This window comes from Macaca fascicularis, chromosome 13 (genome assembly GCF_037993035.2).
Source record: "Macaca fascicularis isolate 582-1 chromosome 13, T2T-MFA8v1.1".
Classification (NCBI taxonomy): domain Eukaryota; kingdom Metazoa; phylum Chordata; class Mammalia; order Primates; family Cercopithecidae; genus Macaca; species Macaca fascicularis.
In genome coordinates this window covers 8,877,501-8,904,138 of record NC_088387.1, presented here as the reverse complement: position 1 = coordinate 8,904,138, position 26,638 = coordinate 8,877,501, and the positions used below count along the sequence as shown (strand labels likewise).

Genomic DNA, 26,638 nt, shown 5'->3' with positions numbered 1-26,638 from the left:
TGAATATCTAAAAGGACAAAAAAGAATCTGTCCCTATTTGTAGTTGACATTACTGTGTACATAGAAAATTTCAAGAAATCGCAAAAATATCTCAAAGAATTAATAAGTGAGGAGTTCAGCAAAGTTACAGGATACAAAATCAACACAGAAAAATCGATGTATTTCTATAAGTCAATAACACAAGTAGAACTCAACATCAAAAATATAAGATGTCATTTAATTGCAACAAAGAAAATGAAATAGTTGTAAGTCTAACATAATATGTGTGGGATTTCAATGCAGAAAATTATGAACTACTGATGAATAAAATCAAAGAAGACCTAACTAAATGAAAATACACACAATGTTCATGAATCAGAAGACCTAACATAATAAAGGTGTTAATTCTCCCCAAATAGATAGATCTATGAATTTAGTGCAATTTCTATCAAACTTCAGCAATGGTTTTTGTAGACATAAACAAGTTTAACTTAAGTGGAAAAGCACAGCTCATAAAATAGCTAAAAACAATTCTGAAGAAGAATAAAGTAAGAAGATATTAAAGCCCACTACATAATAATCCAAGACAGTGAAGTATTGGCAGAGGGATAGACACAGAAGAGTGAAAAGAATAGAGAACTCAAAAATAGTCTACACTAATATACCCAACTCATTTTTGACTAAGGTGTGAAAGCAATTCAGTAGACAAAGGATAGCCTTTTCAATAAACTGTCTTGGAGAGATTCGGCATCTATATAAAAAAAAAAAATGATCCTCCACCTAAATCTCCCACCTTCTACAAAAATTAACTCAAAATGGATCACAAGTTTAAATGTGGTAAAATATCAAACTTTTATTTAAAAGCACAGGAGAAAGCTTCCAGGAATTAGGGCTAGACAAATAGTTCTTAGACACGACATCAAAAGCACAATCCATAAAGAGAGAGACTGATAAATTGGACTTCATCAAAAATAAAACTTTTGCTCTGAATAAACCTTGTTAAGAAGACGAAAAGACATGCTACAGACTGGTCGAAAATATTTGCAAACAAACAATCCAATTAGAAAATGGGCAAAAGATATGAATAGACATTTCACTGCAGAAGATACGCAGATGGCAAATAAAGCACATGAAAACATGTTCAACATCATTAGCCATTAGGGAAATGACAATGAAAATCACAAGGATATATTGCTACACACCTAGAAGAGTGGCTAACTGATATCACCAAATGCCAATGAGGATGCAGAGAAACTGGAACACTCATACATTACTGGTGGGAATGTAAAATGAAAATGAGTATGGAAGTTGATTAAAAGGCTAAACATAAGCAAACCACAGGACCCAGCAATTGCACTCAGTTTTAGCAACTGAACAATGAAAACTTACGTTCACAAAAAATTTTGTATATAAATTCATTCAGCAGCTTTATTCATAATAGCTCCAAACTAGCAACAATACGTAAGTCCTTTGACAAGTGAATGGCTAAAAACATTGCAGTGCATTCATAGCATGGTAATAAAAACCACTTGGTAATAAAAACAAACAAATTATTGATACATGTAACAACTTGAATGGATCTCAAGGAATTATGCTGAGTAAAAAAAGCCAGTCTCAGAAAGGTTACATATTTTATGATTCTATGTACATAAGATTCTTGAAAATAAAATGATAAAATCATAGAAATAGAGAACAGATTAGTGGTTGCCATGGGAAGTGGCTATAGTTATGAAAGGTAGCATCAGTGATCCTTATTGTGGAATTGTTTTGCATTTTGACTGTGGTGGAGTCTTATGAATCCATACTTATGACAAAATTGCATAGAACTAAACAAACACAAATGAATATCCATCAATCTAAAGAAGGTATACAGACTGTATTAATATAAATTTCCTGCTCGTGATATTGTACTACAGTTATGCAAGATGTTAGAAAAACTGGGTATATTATTTCTGTATTACTATTCTGTATTATATCTTACAACTATGTGTGAATCTATAATTATTTCTAATTTAAAGGTTTAAAACATAGATCTTTAGAGATTTTTAGTGGTAATCATGAGGTTTTTCTCTACTGGTTTATATTACTAGATTTTTGATGATGAACTACCCATCACATTCTAGAATAAAGCCCAATGGCCTATGGCACTTTCATTTTTCTCTGTACTGCTGGATTTGATTGATTTGATCTTCTAATATGGTTTAGGATGTTTTACATCCATATGCACGGATTAAACCGTGTTTTGTTTTTGTGTTGTACTAGCTTTGCAAAAATAACTGGGAAACTTTCTTTTTTGTGTGTTCTGATTAGTTTATATACTTTGAAACATTTTTTAAAAATTCAACCATAATAACATCTGGACCTATAGCATTTCATGAGGTAATTCCTTGAAAACAGTTCCAATTTCTTCCATGTTTATTTTTATATTCAATTTTTCAACTTTTTCATCCAATTTTGTCATTTTATATTTTCTTAGATTCTTCAATATTTCCAAATGTATTAGTATGAATTTACATTTGATATTCAATAATAGTTTTATATCATCTTTTTATGTGGTAATAGATTATATCTCAATTCCATCACACTCTAACTAAAACTTGTGTGTTCTTGTATTTTCAATTTTAGTTTTTCCATGTGACTTCTAAAATCACTTGACACCATTTTGGGGTAAGTAGTCTTGTAGAGTTCTTAATTATAGTAACACACTGACCAACAACACCATGTACGTATATAAAAATAGATAGAGAAACAGATATATTTATATACTTGTCACTGTCTACCACAATAAATTCTAACTGGATAAAAACTTGGAATAGAGAAAAAATATGAAGAAGAAGTTAAAAAGTTTTTGTAGAAATGCAATTTACTTGAACTCTAGTTGGGGGCTTTTCTAAGCATCAAAACAAAGGAGAAAACAAAAGAAAGATTGCACATTTAAATGAACCAAAAAGTTCTAAAATATATGTATATTAAAACAATGTAGACATTTCAACAAATCACACTGGAAAAAATAGACATCTATACACCCCAAAAGTAAACTTTATCCATATATCTCAACATTGGAAAAAATTAACTCAAACTGTATTATAGTCTTAAATGTGAAATGTATAAAAATTACACAACTTTCAGAAGAAAATACAGGAGAAAATCCTGTGATTATTTTAGACAAAGATTTCTTAGATACAACAGTAAAATCGCTACCTAAAAAAGAAAACAATACCTGAGAAATTGGAGTTCATCAAAATTAAAAACTTTCTCTGTCTACAAGATCCTTTTTGTAGAAAAAAAGGACAAGCCACATATTGGGAGAAAATATTTTTAAAATATGCATATGAAAAAAGACTAAGTATTAGAATATAAAGAAGTTTCAAAACTCAATAATAAGAAAACAAGAAAAAAAAACAATTAACAATGGGAAAAATATTTGAATAGACACTTCACTACAGAGACCGATAGATGGCAAATAAGCCCGTGGAAAGATGCTCAAAGTCACTAATGATTAGGACATATCAATTAAAACTACAATGAGATACCACTACATACATATTAGAATGGCTAAAATTTAAAAAACTGATCATTGTAATTGTTGAGGAGGATGTGGAGGAACTAGAACTCTCACACTCTGCTGTTGCAAATGTAAAAGTTATACAAGTATTTAAAATATTTCGCATTTTTAAAATAAAGGTAAACAAATTCTTGTCATATGTTGCAGCCATCTTTTCTAGGTGTTTATGAAATAAAATGACAATGGAGACGTAAGTCCACAAAAAACTTGAACATAAATGTTCATCCCGGTTTACTTGTAACAGCCCAAATCTGGAAACAACCCAAATATCCATCCTGTTTTATGGATAAACAAAATGCAGTGTATTCATACAATGGAAATCTATTCAATTATAAAGAATCGTGGACTCTTCACATATTTGCAACAATATAGATGTTTCTCAAATCATTATGTGTATTCATACTGTATGCCTAACATTTAAGTCATCCCTCAGAACTGTTCTGTTGATAATGATTCTCAGATTAAAATTGCCAAGTGAATAAAATCAGCATTCCTGGGTAGAAATCAGTTTTGTGACCCTCTACAGTCTGGAAATGCTCTCCCTCTTACCAAGCTCTTTTCTCCTGATACTGCTTTATTCCTCTGAACCAAATTTTCCTTTCTGCTTAAGTCACCCTTGAAATATATTTTTCTGTCCATGGACAACTCTACATTTTCATTCTTAGCAGAACAAGTGTCCTAGTTTCAATATCTTTCTTCAAAAAATATCGTGTTTAAAATCAAGCAGTTCGAGTTTCTCCATGTGAAATCACTTATTGTAAATACACTTGGCCTTTTGTATCTGAGGCTTCTGCATCCATGGATTCTGTATCTGCGGGTTCAACCAACCCCAGAGGGGAAACACAGTGTTGAAGTGTTGGGACCCACAGATATGGAGGGCCAAATTTTCCTATCTGTGGGTTTCAAAGAACTCACTATGGGATGTGAACATTCGTGGCTTTTAGTGTCAGTGGAGTTAGGAGGGTGTCCTGAAACTAACCCCTTGTGGAGACCAAGGGATGACTACAGAGAAGTGCATCATTTTAGGATTCTTGCTTGATTTGTGTTGGTTTCTCCCTGTTGCTTCCACCTGCCTCTATATCATTCCTTTATTCAACAAGCATTCCAAAGATCCTTTCTGTGTGCAGTCAACTGTTCCAGATTATAGGGATACAAAGCAGACTCAAACAGGATCCTGTTTTCTGAAGATGGGCTTGTCTATCTCAATTGAGACCCAAGGATAGCATCAATGCCCAGAAAGCTTGAAAACGATAGCGGAGTTTTTGGTCCCAAAGGGTTCTACCCTCTAGACTTTGAATGCTGTGGACAATCCACCAAAACTAATGTCCAAATATCCAGGAAGTGTTTCATAAGAGAAATACAATACACATGGAAATAAAAAACACGTCTGAAATGTATCACTAAGCACAGAGATATGCTTCAAAGGTAGGCTGAAGAAGGCTACCTTAGTCTTGGAGAGTCCCATCATAATCTTCCTTATGTCCCCTGCAACGTGGCACCTGGCTGAGATCCAGTGATAAAGGATTCTTTGATTTCTGGTTCTGGAATTATGGTAAATTAGATAGCATGAATGACCTCCTGGCACAGATAATGAAAAGCCAAATATAATTTAATGAAGATTCTTTTAAATATGTGAAATACGAATTCTAAAATGTAAACTCAGCAGGTACCAGAAATAAAGAGAGTGGAATAGTATATTAAGCGGACTAGCAGAACATAACCAAATTGTCAGCATAGAATTTCAAATACTGATAAATAATCACTAGGGACTAGGTTTGAAATTCAGACATTTTGAGACCAAGATTCTGATTGCTTATCATTCACAGGCATCATTGAAGAAGGGCTCCCTCAGGAATAAAAATTTAAACCCCAAAGAAAGTAGAAAGATGCAAAAGAGAATTTAAAATCATGCAGACAAAAGCATTTATAAAAGTATAATAATGGAAAGAAGAAAACAGGTATCAAGGCTTATGATAAGGCTATAGTGAGTGAAGCATAGTGCTACTCATGGACAATCACACAAGTAGGCCACTGGAACAGAACCGGGAGCTCAGGGACAATGTGCACCCACCCATACACACAGGAGCTCAGTACAGCACAACAAAAGCTGAGCTGGGATGCCAAATAAGGAGAGGGACAAGGGACTTGTTAATAAGAGGTGCCAGAACCACTGGGAGAAAAAGATATAGAAAAGATAAAATTAGATCCCTACCTCACACTATTGGCAAAAATATATTGCATATGGTGTATTTTAAATGTAAAATCAAAACTAAATATTTCAGAAAAAAATAAGAGAATATTTTTAACATTGAATTTAATAAACTGTCTTAAATAATAATAAAAGATACTACAAGAAATGATTGATTCATTTGTCTTCGTTTTTAAAGCGACATAAAATATAAGTTCAAAAAACAAATTTAAACAAAAGCCTATATAATCTTTAAAGAATTTGTAGCCATTATATCTTAAAAACATCTTCAAGAAAAAAAAAATACATATGAAGCCTTAAAAGTCAGTAGGTATATGAAAGAAAATACATTGATGAGTCTAAATTAAGAGAAGGTGACAATGTGATTTAGGGGAAAGAATACAGGCTTTGGAGTCAGGCTGACTTGGAATTAATACCACATTAACTGTGTCTCCGAACTATGATGGAATGGAGCTTCAAAGCCTGAATGACTTTATCAGACAAAATGGAGACCACAACAGTACTTCATCAGATTGTTTGGAGGGAAATTATGACCATTATGATATTATATTCATTTAACAAACACTTTCATAATTCTTACCGTGTACCAGGGTCATACGTGCTGCTATTGTTTTCTATTTTAGAGACGAAGAAACCAAGGCACAGGGAGTCTAAGGAATTTATCCAAGTTTATACAATTAGTAAATGGCAGGTCTCAAATTCAAACCAGAGTGTTGACTCGGACCTTGGAGCATGTGCCCTTAACATACTCTCAATATGTGTGCATGTGTGTGCCCATCTATGTACATATACACACACGTATGTATCTATGTATATACTATCAAGACTAGTGCAAGTTTGTAGATTAGAATTTTTTCAATTAAAAGGTTTTGGAGATTTGCTCTATGAAAATGCTATGTATTTTTGATTTGCAAAATGGCTTTTTGAAGTCATTTGGGGGTTTTGCTCTGGCAGTCTGAAATGTTCCTCTTAAGAAATACATACACCGTTGTCTCAAAAAATATTGTTATCAAATTAGAATCAATACGAGTTGAGTCTGAAAGATCAGATTTTATTTTTCTAAAAAAAGGGAAGTTGGCCATTTACCTTAGTAGTTTAGTGGGGAAAAAAAAAAATTCCCCTTTTCTTTATTAAAAGCAGAAAGCATACTTTTGAGGGATTTTTTTTTCCAGCTTTCTAAATGAGCTTGTGTGGACAAAAATGCTCAGGAGTACAGACAGTACATATAAAAGGCGATTAGCCATAGAGCAGAGGTGCTATTCAGCCCTCCCTTCCCCATCCCACGGGTCCAGTCTGCTCTCTGGCCTTCACCTCCAGGTCACAAATGTCTTAGTGGTACCTGACTTCCTTTCCATCCCTACCTTCTGCAACCTGGGAAATAATTTGGGGTCTTTGTTCAAACTTTAAGTACAACCTTTACATCAATTGTTAAAGCTCGTAGATATTTGACTTGTAATAGCATTAACTGTGATTTGTAGGATGAATGTCTTTTTTTTTTTTTTTTGCCTTGTCAAAAAAATTTAGGCAATTTTGAGCTGATGGAGCCTAAATATAGAGATCTACTCTTGACTCTGAGACAAGACTGAAACATGGTTTGTTCGGGGTGTGTGTGTGTGTGTGTGTGTGTGTGTGTAGGGAGATGGAGAGGATGTCTTAGAAGGTATAGAACATATCTGGGCCAGCGCCTTCTACTGCTATAAACATGATCCCTCTCCTTTGCACCCAAGATGCCTGGATGCTAGGGATGTTGTGTCCATGCCCGTGAGGTCACATATCTCCTGTGTGCACCTGTCCTGTCAGCATCAGGGCCAGGCTCTGGTCCCCACGCAGCCTTGGAAGGAGCAGTGTCTGGCGAGGACGTTCCCACAGCAAGGCCTCTCCTCTGCAAATAAGACGGGAGGGGCACGGTGGGAAGCCGCGGGCACCCAGGCTTGCTGGAGACGCTAGGGAGCCACAAACTAAGAAGACAAATCAGATCTCTGATTATTTATAGCTCTTTCTGTGAACAGCTTTCATTCTTCCTAATTACCTTGCAGCACCATAATGAGTATATATGCCGTGCCGTCCAACGTGTCAGGGTAACAGTGTGGGGCATTCTTTCTGTCTACGGTGTAAGCAGGACATGGATGATTGTTTTCTGTCATTTCCCACCCTCTCTCCCTCATGTGTGCGCAAATGGAGGTCAAAAATGGGATATAGCACAGTTGTTAAGAACGTGCATTCTGAGTCAGAAAGGCCTGTGCTTGCATTCTACTCTATGTCTTAATGTGTGACATTCGAAAGTTATTTAACCCACCCTTAGTTTTCTCATCTGCAAAACAAGGAAAATAGTAAGCACCTCAAAACATTATTGGGAGAATTAATAGAGACAATGCAGTCTAAGTGCCTAGCGCATAGTAAGTACCCAATAATAATAGATACTATCAGTAGCAATCATAAGAACTCCTTTTACAGGATTATATGAAACATTCAAAGAAACGATTCCCTGTTTAGCGATAGACCCTGGCATGTTAAAATGGAATGTGATTAAACTATAAACTCATTTAAACCACTGTGTGATTAAAGAAAGAACTGACCAGAATTGGAGGATCAAAAATAAGGAAATATACTGAATTCCTAAAGTTTAAATGTAGTGATTTTGTTAAAGTTACCTAAAGAAGTGACTCACAATGGAGGAGAAGTTTTATCCATGCAAAGACAGAACTGATTCTTAATTTAAGGCAGTTTTAGCATTATGATCGGTACTAATTCATGTTCTCTGGGCAATTGATATTTATTGTACCTTCTCCTTTTTTTTCCTAACCCCATGAAAGATGAGATTTCTAAATAAAGACATGTTCATAGGGACGGAAACAACCAAGAAAACCAAGGGTTAGAATAAATTGCCAATGGAATAAACCAGTTACTTGCATTCACAGATACAGTGTCCTGCAGTTAGACAGAATCCATTATTCATGGGTTAATTTATTGGAACAAAGTTTTGGCACTGCAATTTTCCCTCATAACTGCCCATATGAACCATCGGGCCATGTTTCCTTCCTAAAAATGAGGATGCCAAAAGTAAGACATGGAAGGGACAGGTAAAGGTGAAGCGGATGTTCAACTAACATTTTTGTTTTAAAAGTAGAACGAACAGAGATTTCTGTAGCTTGTTTGAAAAGCTAAAACTTTCAGCTCTCTGCCAACAACCACAGCTGAAACTGACAAGGCCTGACATCTCCTCTGCTTTTCCTGCTCCCATTTTCTATGAAAATACTGTAGACACTGGATCAGGAAAGACAGTGGAGGCTTAAAATAATCACTCTTTCAATTTGCCCCCTGTTAGTTTCCATAGGAAACAAAAGTGGGAGCTGTAGCCCGCAGCAAGCAACTGTCTTGTTAGAACCCTTCCTTGTCGATTCAGCTGTGGCTGTTGGCTGAAATCTGAAAGTGGCATTTTTCAAAAGGCCCTTTGGCTTCTGAATCTATGGAGTTTTCACTTTGGAAAGCAATAAAAACGAATGGAAAAAAAAGTGAAAATCACTTCCAGCGCCAAGTTTTCATATACCTTAGGATACTATTTTTCATGCAAAGAACTTTTCATTTCTCTACCTAGTAGTTTATGTATGAGAGCTGAAACCCATTTTATAAAAGCGAAAAGATACATCAAAAAATGAAACTGCATCTTTGGGAGGTTATATCCTGGGTCTTGGATGTGTGCTACCTTAACCGTAAACCTTATCGTGTGAAATTGCTTACATAAACATTCCTTTTAGGGAGGGAGCTCAGTTTCCGTTGGAACACTATCCTAGCTTCCTTCATATTTTACAAACACATTCCAAGTTGCTGGACAGGCTTCCACAGAAGAAAGGTAAGGAGAATTTACAGAAAACACAGCCAGCTACAGAATTTAAAATTGTTTTTAAAAAATATATTTATTTAGGAAAGAATATGATTCAAAACTTTATAATGAAACAAGACTCAAGTACTAATTCTTACACAAGTTTAAAAAGAAAGAAGCTTCAGAATCATCCTGTGGAGTGATGCTTTCACTGGGGAGAAAGCATTATATAAGCATGCATCATTATAAATTTCAGTAAAGTGCAGTAGTAATTGCATCTTACATACAAAGTGTTATCAAAAATCTGTAAGGTTTGAAAATATCACGCAAAGGTAACTTTAGCGGATATATCCGGGCTTCTCTGGTATTGTCATCAATCTATAATATGTTCCTTTAAGAGGGGAGAACCCCACTTTATTGGAAGAAGAAGGGTGGAAAAAATATAAGGTGGAAGAGATATACTATACACATTTACCCAATTTAAGTGGAGGGTAATCCCTCAGATACATGCTTAACCCAAAGAGAAAGCTATCAAATACCCTCAAGCACGCTATCTAACATATCTGTGAAACCCTATGCACTTTCACTTTCCTTTTGATTTTTCACCTGCAGCATCAACAACAAGAATCAAAGCAAAAGGATGTAGCTCTGATTATTTTTTTAAACTCTGACATCAAAGCACATTATAGTTTTCACATTTAAAATTTTTTTTTTAACTTTTGAATATTTAATACCTAAAAATAGTGCTCTTTAACTCATTTCCTACTCCCATCACCTGGGGGCATTAGTGTTCACATATCTTGCCTTTTCTTTTCTTTTTTAATCAAAGAAGAGGCCATTTTTCATACACATTTGTATATTTCTCTGTTTTAGGGAATTTTTTTTTTTTTTTTTAAATAGTCAAGGCTTGAGGTTGGAGCAGAACTGAATATCTAGATTGGCATGTGAGAGCAGTCTTGCAAATTGGAAGTTACAGATTAAAAAAGAACAGATAATTCTGAAGGAAAATTACTCTGCTTAAATACATCAGAAATCTGGTGTTTCTTTCAGGGAGTTGCTGAACAGTGTGTGTATCGGTAGGATTGTAATGATGGGAGCACTGTTCAGCTTGCTTACTCTTCCTTCATAACTCATTAATGCCTTTGCCATGGGTTCTTTATGGGGCATCCATTAGAAGTGTACACTAATAATAGTTTAATCCCACTACACCCAATTATATATCCCCCTTAACCAATGTCTGCCTCCCTTTCTCTCTCTCCCTCTGAATTATGTCTAATAAAATAGAATATGCTAACAAAGAGGATTAAAAAGACAACAAGCGTCTCCTTTCCCAACATTAAAAATTACAAATAGTAACCATAATGCAACAAAAATAGCCGGAGAGTGGGCAGAAGTGGATAATGATGAGCAGAGGGGAGCACCCGCCCATCACCCCACCTCCTATCATTAACAACACCACACCTGACAAAAGAAAAGAGAATGCCTGCTGGAACAAAACTACATAAACACCCAATATTTTATTAAACAACCCATTTTAGAACTTAAATCATTAAACTGCATCTCCATGGGCTCTTCAGAAGGACTGTCTGAGAAAAATAATGGATTGTCTGCAAACTTTTATCTTAGCTATTGCCTCTAGAGTTGTGCTCTTTAATTATTAAAATGTAGTATTAATGAAACATGCAATCCTGCAAAGAAAACTACTTTTATCATTGCACATGAAAGGCAAAAATTTAATATACGGAATATACTGTATACACATTACAAATGTATTTGCATCCACCTTCCAAATAGCAAGCACCCCCAACTTCCCCCTCCCCTCCTTTACAGCTGCTCAATCTGCAAGAATGTGCAGAAGTAATTTATCTGAAATGGCCACTATTGTTCTTGATTCTGATTTGATTCCAAAAAAGCCAAATAATAGAAACCATTTTGAACATCTATTTTGTGCACCTGTTGTGCTGCATTATGCTACTCTGCCATTTCCATTTACGTCACATCTCTTGACATGCCTTTCATGCACCGTGCTGCTTTGCTCAACAAAAATCCAGGATGCTGGAAACCAATGCCATTCTTATTTTATTAACAAAATGGCAATGGCAAATGCTATTGGATGACGGCTTTGGATGCAAACAGGAGTACATCGACTTAACTCCTAGCCAGGGTGAATTTCACTCATGTTAAGTAGATTTAAAACAACTGAACAGCCTGAGGGGACTCAACAAAAGTATATGATGTTAATATTGTTAATGATTCTGTTACGTGGGCAAAACAGTAAGACTTTGGTGGTTTCATAATTTTCTTGTTGCTTTGGTCCTAGGATCCAATGTGAATTGAGAAACTGACTAGTTTTTTCACTCCACTGTATGTATGGCCTGGTTTCTTTGGGGATACTGCAATTGCAATTTTTTAACTGTGGACCCTCACCTTAATTTTCATATCAATATTGTAACTCTGGCACTTTCGAATATTTCCTTCTAGTTTCTTAGCTTCTCTGTGTAATGCACCACAATTACAGTGATAACACAGACTCACAGTGACCAAAAAGTTTCAGTTGTGACTTTCTCTGCAAGTGGACTTTAAGCTTTGCATAGCATCGACAGACACACAGATTGTGACGCAATCAAATTACCCAAGCCTCCTTTGCTGTCTGTCAGGTCCATTATCAAGCACATTTCACGCTGTGCAGATGCTCTCAGTGCTCAGGTGTGTACAGACACGTCTACTCTATCAAATGACCATACTGCCAAGATTTTCCAGCACTGAGATGTTACGGTACCTCTTTAAGGTATCAAGAAATCTGGTATGCTTCTTCAACGGCATTAATGAGTCACATAACGTGGTTCTTTTAAAAAATCTGACAATGATGAAAATTATCTGACTCACAGAATCTTAGCATGAGCAGGGACCTGTGAGTTCAAATCTGGCTCTGTCCTAATGTAGGGATCAATCCCTTCTTCAACATCCTTGACAGATGTTCTTCCAGGTTCTGTCTGAACTTTCCGTGGAAGGGCAAACCCCTGCTTAACAAAGCAATCTGCTCTATTTGTAAACAACCCTAATTGGTAGGTAGTTTTCCTCTACTTTGAGCTTGAAATCTGGTCCTTGAAGCAGAACTGACTAACATGCAGAAAAGGTGATGCTGCCCGTGACTAGCTTTATGGGTGTGGGACCCGCGCAGTCACGCAGCGCCCCACGCTAGGTTTAATGCTTTCCCATCACTGTCTTGAAATTCTTAATCATTGTTGAACAAGGGGCCCCACATCCCCATTTTGTGCTGGGCCCACATATTTTGTAGCTGACCCCAACTCTGGCTATAAGTTAAGATGGGGGACTGTTCATGCTCTTTCAGGAGCTCTGATGTTATTATTATTATTATTATTATTTTTTTGGTCACATGTATATCTTGTCAGCAAAATTACATAAACTTTTTTGCACGTATTTGGAAAGCAGTTTTTAACTAGTGAATTTTATCCACTTTCGTGTGCTTCCTCCCTTGCATCGGCCTTCCTCCATTTTATTCACTGTGGTGCCAGGATGGGGTAGGAATACAAAACTTGACTAAACCATAGTCTCTGACATTTAGTGTTACTAAGCTTCTCCTTGCTTCACTTTTGAGATACTGACTCAAATCCTCCTTTGTTAACCACAAGTAGAAGGACATATTTTGACTCAGTTAATCAGAGGATAAGCTAAGAAGTAGCATGGAGTCAAAACACTTTGTTTGAATGTTGATTCATGCTACTTACGGGTTCTGTGACTTTGGAAATGACATTGAGCTTGAATGCCTCCCTTTCCTCATCTGTAAAGGACAGATAGCCACACCCGGGCTGCCTATGGCAGAAGGCTTCCGCTAAATTTGAATGAGAGGACCACAATGTGCAGTAAGCTGAAGCTTTGCTGACCTTTGAAGTAAGGTTTCTCAGGGATCAGCCTAGAGGCTCGGTCTCTCCATCCCAGCACATTTCAAAGGCCACGGAGACACACCTGGGAACTCTTATCAGTTGGAGATGCTCGCAGTGAATGCAGGCCTTGTGTTATTGTTTTTTTGCTTTTTGTGTTTTTTTGAGACGGAGTCTGGCCCTGTCGCCCAGGCTAAAGTGCAGTGGGGAGATCTCGGCTCACTGCAAGCTCCGCCTCCCGGGTTCTCACCGTTTTCCCACCTCAGCCTCCCGAGTAGCTGGGACTACAGGCGCCCACCACCATGCGTGGCTAATTTTTTGTATTTTTAGTAGAGACGGGGTTTCGCGGTGTTAGCCAGGATGGTCTTGATCTCCTGACCTCGTGATCCGCCCACCTTGGCCTCCTAAAGTGCTGGGATTACAGGCGTGAGCCACGCGCCCGGCCGCCTTGTGTTACTTCTTTGCTTTGCCAGCTGCTCTTCAGATACCGCATATCATCTCACAAGCAAATGGAAGACATTCCAGGAAGACTTCAAGGAGGAGCAAAGCTACTAGAACCTTTGTAGATACTGAGACCCATGCATGGGTTTGTGAGTGAGCCCTTTAAAACTTTAACACATGTTGGTAAAAGGGTCCAATAGAGAGAAAGCACAATTCATGCCGACTGCAGCCAGGGCTGTTTGTGGGGTATCTTAGTGGGGGTGGAGCATGTGTGAGTCACATGGAGAAGTCAGAATTCCAAGAGATTGCGGGAACATAAACGATGTCCTGAAACATAAACTCTAAACACTCTACCTGTCAATACAACAGTCAGTATGGGGGTATCTCTGATTTCCATTCCTAAGGATGACATCAAAATTTTTACGGGACATGAATATTCTGTTCCCATTTGAAGGCCTGCTTCAGCAAGTATGATGGAAAATACACTAAGTGGTCATGATTTTCAAAATATATTTTTACGAACAAGTTTATTATGAAATGTGAACTGTACTGATGCATAGCTTCAACTTAACTTTTCTTTTACCAGTCGGTTAAATAAAACCTAGCTATAATTAAATCAACTTATTTTTTGTTAATAAAAATTGAATATTTCTTAAAAGATAAAATTAACATCTGTGTGCTTTGGAATTGAAGTTATGTTTACATATAAACTAATATCATCTTAAAAAGTAAATTACAATGTTCAGATCTGGGAAAAAGAATTATCCCCTTAATTGAACATAAGAAGTAAGCATTTGGAGGTGTTAATACTGGATATATCCATTGGGAAGGTAAATTTGAGTGACTGAAATATTTCCAGGACTGTTGCTTTTTCTGCAATGAAGCTTGTTGGTTTTGCTTCAGATAAATAACATTGCTTAGAGTCTGTATTTTGACTTTAGGATTCTGTAACTGATGATCTTGGAATTTCTCAGAATGTGAGCACACACTCATTCTTCAGGAGGCTGGAATCTTAACCAAAAGCAATCACTTTTATCAAAGCAAATCACTTGCTTTCTTATTTTGTAAATTTAGCTCATCAACCAAGCACCTCTTTTGTCAGCTTGGCCGAGAATGGAGAACAGATATGGATGTGGTGTTTTTGTCCTTCCTCTCCAGTTTGGTCTGTCTTTGGCTTATGATGTAGAAACTGCTGCGAGCCTTGGCACACTCAGAGGGTAGTGCAGTCACAGCGCCGCTTTCTGGAGGTTGGCCACAGCCTCATGGTCAGGATGCGTTATCAACTGCTGGGCACCTTGATCTCAGAGCAGAGGTAACAGTTGATCTCAAAATATCATTCCTGATAAATAACCACCATGTGGAGCTTGTTTCAAGCAAAAAGTTTAAGCAATATGTTGAATGTGGCCAAGTGCAGCGGCTCACGCCTGTAATCCCAGCGCTTTGGGAGGCTGAGGTGGGTGGATCATGCTGAGGTCAGGCGTTCAAGACCAGCCTGGCCAACATGGCAAAACCCCATGTCTACCAAAAATTACAAAAATTAGCCAGGCGTGGTGGCACGCACCTGTAATCCCAGCTACTTGGGAGGCTGAGGCAGGAGAATTGCTTGAACCGGGGAGGTGGAGGCTGCAGGGAGCTGAGATCGCACCACTGTACTCCAGCTTGGGCAACAAGAGTGAGACTCTATCTCAAAAAAAAAAAAAAAAAAAAAAGGAATAGTTTGCATGTAAGTGAACTCTGAAACATACATTTCCTTGTGTATAACCACAAGTTTCTGAGGAAATTTTCCCCCAAAGGGAAAAAAAAGATAAGTTTTTTTTTTTTTTTTCTGGAAAATACTCGTTTCATGTGTGAAACTAGTTGGTAGGAGTTAGATATTTTTATTGACTGACTTAACTTGCTGAGATGTGTAATCAAGAAAAAACATTAAACTCATAAAATCAGAAAAAATTCATTGTGGGGAGGAAATGGGAAACCAGAATGGCCCATGGAACATGTAAGATACAATTGTAATCTCTTCTCTTAACTCTCCTGCTTCATGCATACGCACTTGTCAAAAGAGAAATTGAAGCCCTGCATTATGCTTACGTCTTCTTGCCCCAAATTACCTTCTCTGTAGACCAAGGATTACTTCTGTAATCATTGGCTACTGGGCAAGTAGAACAAAGGTGAAGGAAGAAGGGGCCTGTTGGCATTCGGCTTCACAGAGAAGACCATTTGACTTAATAGAGACTTTCAGGGCACAAGCTCTCTCTGCCCTCAGCTTGATGTTGTGACTCTCCTGTATCACCTCGAGATATGAGAGGCTATGGGGTGCTACGTGTCTGATTTTCATCACTCACGTATCTGGCTCCTACCATCCCCTCAGATCAACAATTTATATACAGGTATGCGTTAGCTCCTGTCATACTTTTTCTGGCTTTCTTTTGAAGCTAGATATTCTTATTTAACCCAGAATAACAAATTATTCTGAAAAGACACTGTCTAATACCATGTGGATCTAATATTCTTTCCCACTTTATTATAACTGACAGAAGGCCTATCAAAGAGCACAAAATAATATTTCATTAAAATGAGAGGAGGTAACTGTATCTGCTCTAACATCATAATTTTCAGATATGCTCCCGTTAAATTCAAGACCCTTTGCTGAAGTTGACTTCCAGGTATTGAGACGGGCTGTCGGGGGAACAAAGGGAAATGCCCACTCTTCGAGAAACCACTGATATTAACTTTGTAGGCCCCCGGAACATGGCAGGATTTGTATCAATTGCTAATCAGACCTGTTTTCTCTGAATTCCAAACTCTCTTTTTTATCTTCCATTCCCTCTATACCTTTGTCTTTCAGGAATGAGAAAACATATACACCCGCAAATATCATGATAGACATCTTACTACCAAGTCACTTGCTAGCCACTCTAATTTTTACTTTACTGAGAGTCAGAATGCCACATGACATGAAATATTGGGTTTTGTTAAGACTCAGAAAGACATCAGTTTTTCAGGTGGAAAACGTATAATGGGAACGTGTTTGTTGCCAACAGAACAGCCTCGTTGGGGTTCCTATCAAAGTGTTTGGAAGGCTGCTCCAGATGAAAAGCAGAGGAAATGTTCTTAAGCCCTTCCGTTCATCACCTGGGCGAAGCCTGGTCCGTGTGGGGCAGGCTGGAGTGGCTTTGCTTCTCCTCTGTCCCCAGGTCTCACGGAAGCTTGAGCCTGTAAAGGCAACCAAGGTGAACTCACTCATTCCACACAATGGGGTGGATATTTCACCACAGGGTGCTCTTGATAGTACTCTGTCCACTCTGATTTTAAACATCTAAGCAATGGGAGTCCCACCACTTCCCTTGGAAGATTGCCCTACAGTCTAATCGACCTCAACATTAAGAAGATTTTCAATTGGTAATTGGTAATCAACCTAAATTTCCCTTTTCTTAATTTCATCCCATTACTCTAAACCCTATCCCCTTGTTCCACCTAGTTCTTCACCTTCATTAGTGTTTACGCTCTCCAAATACTAATAGATAGCTGGTAAGAAGAAATACTCTCAGTCGTCATTTAGCTAGCCCATAAATAGTTACTGCTTCTCTGAAAAACATGTCAGTTCCAAAATATATTGTTTTCCTTTAAAACCTTCTTTAATATTAAAAGATTCAAGTATTTTTTAAATAAGCATAAAGAGTCTGGAAGTGAAATGCACAGCAGTCTGTAATGGACTAGAGCAGATTAAATGCATCCTTAATGTGGGCGGGTGATAATGGTACAGCTACATTCACCTTCTTTTGCCCTTTGCACAGATACAGAACAAACCGTTGAAACAATGGGATGAAGCCTTCCTTCCTACAGTAGTCTATTTCTATATTCATTCTTCTATTTTACCTGTCTACATATATATATATGTGTGTATATATATATGTGTGTGTGTGTGTGTGTGTATATATATATATATACACATATGAATAATAGTACTAACAATTTGTGTTACTCTATAATTACATAAAACATTACAAGGTGGACTTTCAAGTGAAGACCAAGCCTTATTTTATGACTTATTCATCACACTACCTATTCTTTTTCAATTACCAATTGGGATTCCTATCGAAGTGTTTGGAAGGCTGCCCTGGATGAAAAGCAGAAGAAATATCTTTCAACCCTTCTCCTCATCACTTGAGCAAAGCCTGATCTGTGTGGGGCAGGTCCGGTGGCTTTTCTTCTCCTCTCTCCCCAGGAGAGAAATTTGATTTAATGGCACAGTCTAAAGATCATGTTTTAGTAGCGAACCTTCAAAATAATTTGTTTTAAAAATTGAGGTTTCTCTGCGTGGTCCTTGAGTATCCCAAAACTCTCGCCTTGGTCCCTATGTAGGAAATAATTAGATCCCAATTGTGTCTAGATTCCTGTAGTAGTGGCTTGATTCTGCCTTTACTCCTCAATGTTGTGATACTACTTGATTCTTTTGAGTCTTATCTTGAATTCTAAGTTAGTTTTCTGCTTACAGTCAATCTGATACATGTTTTACATGAATAAACATACCAATAGAATAGAAGAAACATTGCATAACTTTTGGAAAGTTACTCTATGCACAATACCCTAGAACACTTAATTCTGTAAGATGGCATCCTTGTGTTATAAACTATTGGCATTCCTGAAGGCATTTATGTGCCTTTCTAGAAAATGTCTGGTTGAAATAATGAACATTTACAACCATTACCAAATTCAACAACACTTCAGTTTTAGTATGTGGGCACAAGTCCAAGACTAAGTGAGCATCCACCATCTCTATTCTTCCTTCCTTAGGCTACACGATGGAAGTTCTCAAATGTTATATTGATTTGTGAGAATTTTTCTCACATATTTGTAGGTAGCATAGAATACTCTTAAGTTGAAAACAACAGAAGTGAACTCTCACAAACTTAAGCAGAAGGGAGGGTATTGACTGAGATAACACTGTGGCATTTCAAGGAACTCAACAGGAGTTGACCAGCCATGCTGTGGAAGGAGAAGAAAGGCAGCTGGCTTCTAGATCTTCTGGAATAAGAAATAAAATTCATGTGTCTTCTGCTGTGCTGATGTGAATGCACTCATTTTCAACAAGCCCCAGCAAGTGGCCTTCTATGTTTCAAATTTTAAATTTCTCAGAGAGAAACTGGCTCTGTCTGGGCTCCTGTTGAGCATGGTCCATGAAGCAGGCTAGGGATTCAGACTTGAGATATTGGCAGTACAACTGGGACCAGCTTTCGTGCATCAAATATCCCTTCAAGAAATAGAGACATGGCTGTGAGAAATCCATACACCGTAGGCGTCTTATCCTCTGGAGTTCAAGTTATATTGCATGGTAGGTACTGAAGAAGATTAATGTGACTTATTGCAACCAATACTTGTTTGATACTGAGATTGGCATATGAAGTTTCTAACGTTTCCTTGGGTCACTGATGGCAGACATTCAAGTGAAAATCTAGGATCTTTTAAGTGTAGCTGGGTTGCAGAATTTCAATCACAATACATCTTGTATATAAAGCAAAAATAAAATTTATTTTCTTTATTTTGGTTGCAGTTTATCTAGACTTCTTCCCAAGCCCTCAATCAGTAGTGAATGAGGTAGAGAAGAGAAATTAATTAAATGTCCCATCAAGTTTGGAGCTGTCAGGCCTGATAATTTAAGCTGTCTTTCTCAGTTGGTGTTCATTCTTCCATTTGGATAAAATGCCCAATCTCTTATGTATTCACCCCCCTGCTTCTTCCCCTAAGATGATGTCCTGGTGTGTGAGGAAAGGTGAATGCAATTAATGGATCCTACTGGCTATGAGAGTAAGTAGGACTTCTTACACTCATGTGGAGCCCTTGCATTATCTTCTGACACTCCTGTTACTGAATCCATTTCCTCTCTGATCTCTAGAAGCCTGTTTGCATTCCTGGCCGCAGTCTGGGGCTGGTGAGCTCATGGTCCTTTACTTTGGCTTGCACAGAATGATAGGGAAAGGGTATGCAACTCCTCCTGTGGCCATGGTCTTGGCTCAGGTCTCTTTATCGGTAGAATTCTGAGTCCCCGCCATGAGTTCAATCCAGTTCACTGGCCAGTGGTCCATCCCCAGTGGCTGCTGTGGGGCTGTCTTATCCTGACAGGAGCACCTATGCCTCAACTAACCAAGAGTAGCCAATGAAGCTTAACCAGAGGGCCCCTCTCTGCCTAAATATGTGACAAGGACAATGGCCATTTTGATGTAGGCTTTGTAAGAAAGGTTGGGTCAATTCTTACATTTATTGAGGACAAAAACATATGAAGATTATCTAGGCTATCACCTTTAATATCCAGGGTCTGTTTATTCCGGGCTTTAAGATTTGCTGGACATGTCCATGAGATGAAATATTGAGGTCTAAGATTATTTCCATGTGTGGACAAGACACACTTTACAGAATTTCTCTGATGAGATGATACAACTTGTGATCTGATAGGTCAAGTAGAAATCTTCTCTCCAACAGTAAAATTATATTTGAAATTGTTCAGTGACCAATCTCACCCCAATATCTGTCCTAATCTGGTGAACTATGGGGATTTCCCAAGGTTTCCTAAGCCTAAATGGAAAATCTGATGTTCTTGTTGTAGTCTCTGGATCTCCAGAAGTCATTTATTATTACCATATACATCCTAATGGCAGGGAGTTTTTTTCTGACTAAAACTGGTACAATAAATGACCTTTCAATCAAATATAACTATTTGTATTAAAACAACATAAGCAGTTGGACTCCAAGTCTAGCATCGTGCTTTGAGAAGTAACTCAAAGACGTTTTGTCGGTAATACCTCGCCCAAACTCAGTAGCTGGATTCTGACTAGCATTCTCTTTATTGTTTTCTGTTTTAACTACCTTGCCTACAGAAGTCAAAAATGAATTTTCCACATAACTGACTTTTTAAAATGCTGCCTCTCTTTAGTCTCTCCATATGGTATGTTTTCTTTGTAACCAGAAAGTCGTTACAGAGTATAAGTAAACAAATAAATGTAAATACATAGATTTTTTCCCCCCATACTGACCTTTCCAGAGAATGTTATGATTCTCTGTCCTCTGCCACTCATGACTCTTCCGTGGCTGGATCTGACCTGCTTAGAACTCATAAATCCTTAACATTTGGGGGGTGTCTATTCAGCCCAGTTTGCCCGCGTCATGTAAGTTATTTCCTTTGAAAAACGCACATACATTTTCACTGGGTCCACAGGCCTGGGGAGTTTCTGTGGGCCTAAAAGTGAGAATCTGTGTCTCCCAAATCTCTTTCTTCCCTTCATGAGTACTGAGAGCTAGGTGATGTGGAGCCAGGCTCCTGCTGGTACAAGCATCTCCCGCCCTTCTTCTATGCACTCCACCAGCGACATTCACACGCTCATTCATTCCCTCCACAGAGAATACTTGAGCATCCTCACTGTTTCCCAGACAGCGGAGGGTAGAAGGTGGATAGAAAACTGAATTCTCTGTCTCTCACCACAATTTACATTTAATTCCAGCTAGTGTTGTTTCTCTTACTTGGAGAGGGGTCTAGCTAACGAAATACGTTAAGATCAGATTATGGTCATCACAACATTAGCAAACAAAAGGTATAGAAACTAAACTCACATACCAAGAGTCACCGTGATAGTCTTTATCTTCAAAATTTCTATTAGATTATTATGTCTCGTGCTTGCAGACACACTGAGCTATCGTGTGTTTGGAACATATGGACTAAAACTTGGAAGACAACCTGCATCAGGCATAACAGACACCAAAAGCAGAGATATACAGACCTATGCTAAGGCATTGAGGAGTCCATCTTCCCAAATCACATGATAGCTTCAATCATACTATAATAATTTGCCTCCTACAGATGGAGTTCAAGAGGAACCCATCAATGAATAAAAATATTGCATCACTTAATATAAACCTTTGGTGTATATTACATGTATGATATGATAAATCAAACTATAGTTTAGAATTTTATCTGCTAGCTATATTTATTGACATATGTACTGATTTTAATCTTCAAGATAAGCTTTGTGACTCTTTTTGATAGCATCATTGGTTCAGTCTCTGTATATGTGTATGTTAGATGTATTAGACCTGTGTGTGTATATTTATACATAGATACACACACATACTGTAAGCATATATGCCTATACATTTTTTATAGATAAATAAATCTTCTTTGAGCACCTTGTGTTCCATAACTAGTGTTTGCATTTGAATTTTCATAAAAAGTACTTTATTCTTGCTAAATAATTGTATTTAAGACCGCCTGTATAGCAGCATAGTAGAGTTTACTTCTTAAAACATTTGCTTAGTTACCCAAAGAAGTCCCTAAAATTCCAACACGTGGATCCTATAAAAGCACTGACAAATTGGACAAAAAGCAAATTTGGACTTTTCAATATCATCAATAGCTATGAAACAAGCAAGTGGCTCTGATGGTAAGGCTACAGGAAAAAGACTTACTGTTGGGTGATCCTGGAAATCACAGTCTATGGATCCAGACCTGCCAGTCATGGCCCACACTGCCATTTTCCTCTTCCTTATGCGAGGCTGTGGCATATTTACCAAATGACATCTCATGCTGTTTTCACACTATTGTTTCTTCAACGTCTTCTTTAACTAACTTTCATTTTGTTCTTCAATCTGTTGTATGTAGTAAGTAGGGAGTCTATCAACAAATGACTAACACTCTTGGTGACTCTTCTCGCCCACAGCGCTTGGCTAACAGGTGCAAAATAGTGAACTGAGAGACTTTGCGGTGAAAGGATAATTTATTGTAATGGCAAAGACCTCAGCCATTACATTTCAGAAATGGCATCTGGAAGTACCCCTGGAACACCACTCCCCTCAGAACTCTAGAATAGCCACAACATTATGGATTGGCAAAAGTTAATTTTTGACCCTCTACAAAGTTACATGACTTTTTTTGTTTTTGCTCTGGATGGGTGGGGTGAGGTCCCTATGAAGCTAATTGGTATTTTTCATCTGCTAATCTATATCCTATGTGGAATTACTTAGGCAGAACCCCAGAGTCAGAGTGAACTTTTCTTTGTGCTCTTCTCTTAAGCAATTTATTTGTCATTTACTCTATCTCCATCTTTACCAGTTTGCTGTAATTTGATTTAGATTAATGATATGCCAATATGTGAGCCAGGGAAAAAACTTCTTTCCTTTATAGCACCCTATGAATTGATGAAGGGCAATAACAATTTCAAGGATAAATTTGGGCTTGAAAACTGAGTTCCCACCACCTGTCAGTCCCCTGGTGCTTCGCCATCTTATCTAAAGCTTCTTCTGAGAATATCACAGCAGGTTGTCCCTGATTGCTAGTACATTCTCCCAAAGGGGGGACAAGTGTAAGAAGAACATTTGACACAACACAGTCTCTCATGAGATGACTCCCAGTGAAGGTCATTGTTTAAAGCAGAGCCATATTTAGCAGCTCTTCGGGAAAACACCACAGTGCATTTTATAAAACATACCAAGATGGCAAAACCGTTCAGTCCTATTGGAGGAGAGTGTTTATTCTCTATTTCTCCCCTTCTCTAAAATGGGCGATTGCTTTTCTGCCAAAGCGGCTCAAAAGGACCATGGAAGCTAAGGTCCTTCAAAGCTGTTAAATGCATCTTCAAATTTACAATATAATCAGCATGACAAATCTTCCAGTGAAATCTCTGGAGCATCACAGCAGCGCCTGTACAATTCTCCTTTCAGTCAGTATTTTAGTATTCCACACCTTGAGAAACAGAGAAAGCCAATGTGGGCGAGGAAGGCTAAGCAAAACAAAAACCAAAACAGAAAAAAAAAAAAGCCACCACCAACAAAGACAGTGGGGAAAAAAAAAAAAAAAAGCAAACAGCCACGCGCGCTATTAAGCATATGCCAAAGTAAACAATCGGTGCGGGTTTGCCACGGCTGTGCCCTGCAGGTAGAAGGCAGGCAGCACGGGAGCAAATGGAAGGGGAAAGAGAAAGAGAAGCAGGAAGTGGAGGAGCCGGGAGCAAGGCGGCCTGATTGTGAGCCGCAAGACACACCATCAGCCATGCAAAACAGGACATACCTTTCTGGCTTGCTGGTTCTGTCGGCTGAGACAAAGCAGTCCCGTTCGCAGCGGGAGGCCAAATCAAAATGAAATTTTATTTAGTCTGCACTGTCCCCAGATTGGGTTTCAGAATGACTGCTTTAGGAGATAGCATGGATGTGGCTGATGCATGCTTTGCATATGAAACTGCAGTAGGAAAAGAAATCTACATAATCAAAAAAATCTGTGCTCTGTGTGTGTGACAAAAACCCTGTGGACTCCAGTGATTTTGCTGCCGTGTGTGTTTCAAGCAGGCCCTTTCAGGGTTGAAAGACATTAAAAAAATTTCTAAAAATAATGCTATTAACAAATATTAATAAATCTATAACAGCCTTGTTTATGAAAATATATGCAATTTCCTGGTTACAACTCTGCCACATTAAAATAATTGTGATTTCTAGTATATTTAAGAGTGTATCAAAAATCTGTGTGAGAAAACAAATTGAATTTAAAAACAAGTGCAGGCTATTTTTTGGTTTTTTTTTGGAGAGGGGTTGTTCCAACAATTACGATACTCCCTCAACCTTGATAAAATAAATTAAAAGCTTAAGTCTTAAGCAATATGGAAATTAACACTAGGAGCCTCTTTTGACTTTTCTCTGGGAAGACACTTAATCATATTTAGACATTATTTTTAAAAAAAGGGCAAAAGTCTTTGAAAACACTTTTTAGACGTTGGAAATTATATTTTTGAAATTAAGAAAAGGGACTGTAAAGTGTATATAGAACGCATATCATGGAATCTCTAAATAGAGACATGTGCTGTATGTGTGTATTGTACACACACACACATACCTACGATGGTCTTAATACAGGGTTACCTCCTGCTTTGGGCAGGAAAAGGAAGTGATATTCAAGGTGCTGTGAAACAAGGGGGCAGAATAGAGCCTGTTGGTAAATATATATTATTTCTCAAAGAAATACTTATCCCAGCTTGGTTTTGATAGATCAGTTCCTTGAGGTTGAGTGCTGCCAATCATTTTCTTTAAAGAGGAAATAAAAAGTAAAAGAAACAAGAAATAGAAAAAAAAATACCTGTATAAAATGATAGCAAAAAAAAAAAAAAAAAAAAAAGGTAAGACAGGCTCTCCCACTGCACAGTACTCTGAAAAAAACATGGACCATTGTTGTTCTGTTTTATGAAGTATTCCCAAGGATGGGAAGAATATGAAATCTGCCCATTTAAGCTCTGAGGAGGCAGTCTCCAAGCCACGACCCAGAGCAGCGTAAAAACTTCTCACAATAATGAGATACAAATAGCTCAAACAATGTGCTTCCACACACAACCCCAGCAGAAATCACAAACAGCAGAACCATGTACCGACACCCCATAGAGAGACAGTCAAGCCTAATTCTGGGATTTGGGTTTTGACATCATTTTCTTAGAAAAGCTTTTCCCTGTTTCAGTTGGGATGGGTGGCCTGTCAATAATAATATGTAAAAATGTAAAGGTCTCCTTAAATTGATAATTTTGCATTAGGTACAATGGCATCATGTTCAGCTGTGTACACCATCAGCATATTTAAAGCATAAAATGCAAAGAGAGCAAGTAACATGTGCCTCCTTTATGCTCCAGAACCACCACATCCAGGTCTCCTTATAACAAGGGCAGTGCCTTGGTTTCTCTGTTGCTTTCAAGCAAGACCTTCCTTTGCCTTGTCTTTCCATTATATCATAATTGCTCAGATATTCACTAAGCAGGAGTTTTGCCTGCATGTTATTTTTAGTGACAGGACACCCCTTTTCTAGAGGACGGAAAGATGTGACTTCTTAACAAATTCTCTATCCCCCAAATTCAGTGCACCTGGCATTCACTTTCTACCTAATAAGCATCCGTGAATATGCAAATGTTCAGTGTCTCAGTAACCTCATTAATTTATTCCTCAGGCAATCATAGAATGTGAACCGGTCCTGTGCCACTAGTACTGGATATGGTAGGATCAGGGCTACGAGATTCAGCTGAAAGCTTAGGCTGCATATTGAAACACTGTTCCATCTTTATTCCGTCCTTTGGCACTCTAATTCAAACAAAGACTCTTACCTTCCTCTACTTAACTGACAGCCAAAAGCAAAACCAAAAAAAAAAAAAAAAAAGAAAGAAAAAAAGAGAAATACGTAGGGTTAATAATTAAGATCTTCCCTCCCTCCACCACCAAACACAAACCAGAGGTGAACCAGGGCTTGGACAAAATGTCCACAAGAAAACAGTTTCCAACCTACTCAAGTTGTCTTATTTTATTATTTATTGGGGGTTGGCAGGGAGGGTGGGTGGGGAGCAGAGGGCAACCTGCTTTCCATACAGCAATGCAGTTGAATAATCTTTCGCTTTGCCCACATTAAAAGCCCTGAATAATGTTTATAAAATGTTAGGGAATCCCGGTAGGTTTCCTATTTAACAAGCCATGTATGACAAATCACAGTGTAATGTACTACGTTCTTAATCTTTAATTAGAATGTGAATATCTGCTAGAGAACGCAGTTAACTTTGACACGTTAAATCTTCTGGTTAAAGTGCCTTTACAGGAAGAGCAAAGATGAAACACTGTAACAATCTCCCGCTTCTCTCCATTCACCCAGACAGTTGGGGAAGGATGATAACATCTTGTAATACCTGCTCTGTAGTAATTAATCGCTGTGGTATTTAGGACCATTC

General features: G+C 37.9%; 1 long non-coding RNA gene across 11 annotated transcripts in view; it reads right to left on the bottom strand.

The window, feature by feature from the left end:
* The window catches only part of LOC102126542 (uncharacterized), a 108,086-nt gene extending 83,976 nt beyond the window's left edge, over positions 1 to 24,110 (bottom strand). For 7 of the 11 annotated variants that reach the window (XR_010580312.2, XR_012421987.1, XR_012421984.1 and 4 more), the window contains exons 1-2: positions 23,965 to 24,110; positions 22,368 to 23,640 (exon numbers count right to left, since the gene is read on the bottom strand). This is a non-coding gene — a long non-coding RNA (uncharacterized lncRNA). Of the gene's footprint in view, positions 1 to 4,988; positions 5,086 to 10,277; positions 17,127 to 22,367; positions 23,641 to 23,964 lie in introns of those variants that run through there. The other 4 variants (XR_010580313.2, XR_012421989.1, XR_012421985.1 and 1 more) reach the window with 3 other exon arrangements.
* Between the last annotated feature and the right edge of the window lie 2,528 nt (positions 24,111 to 26,638).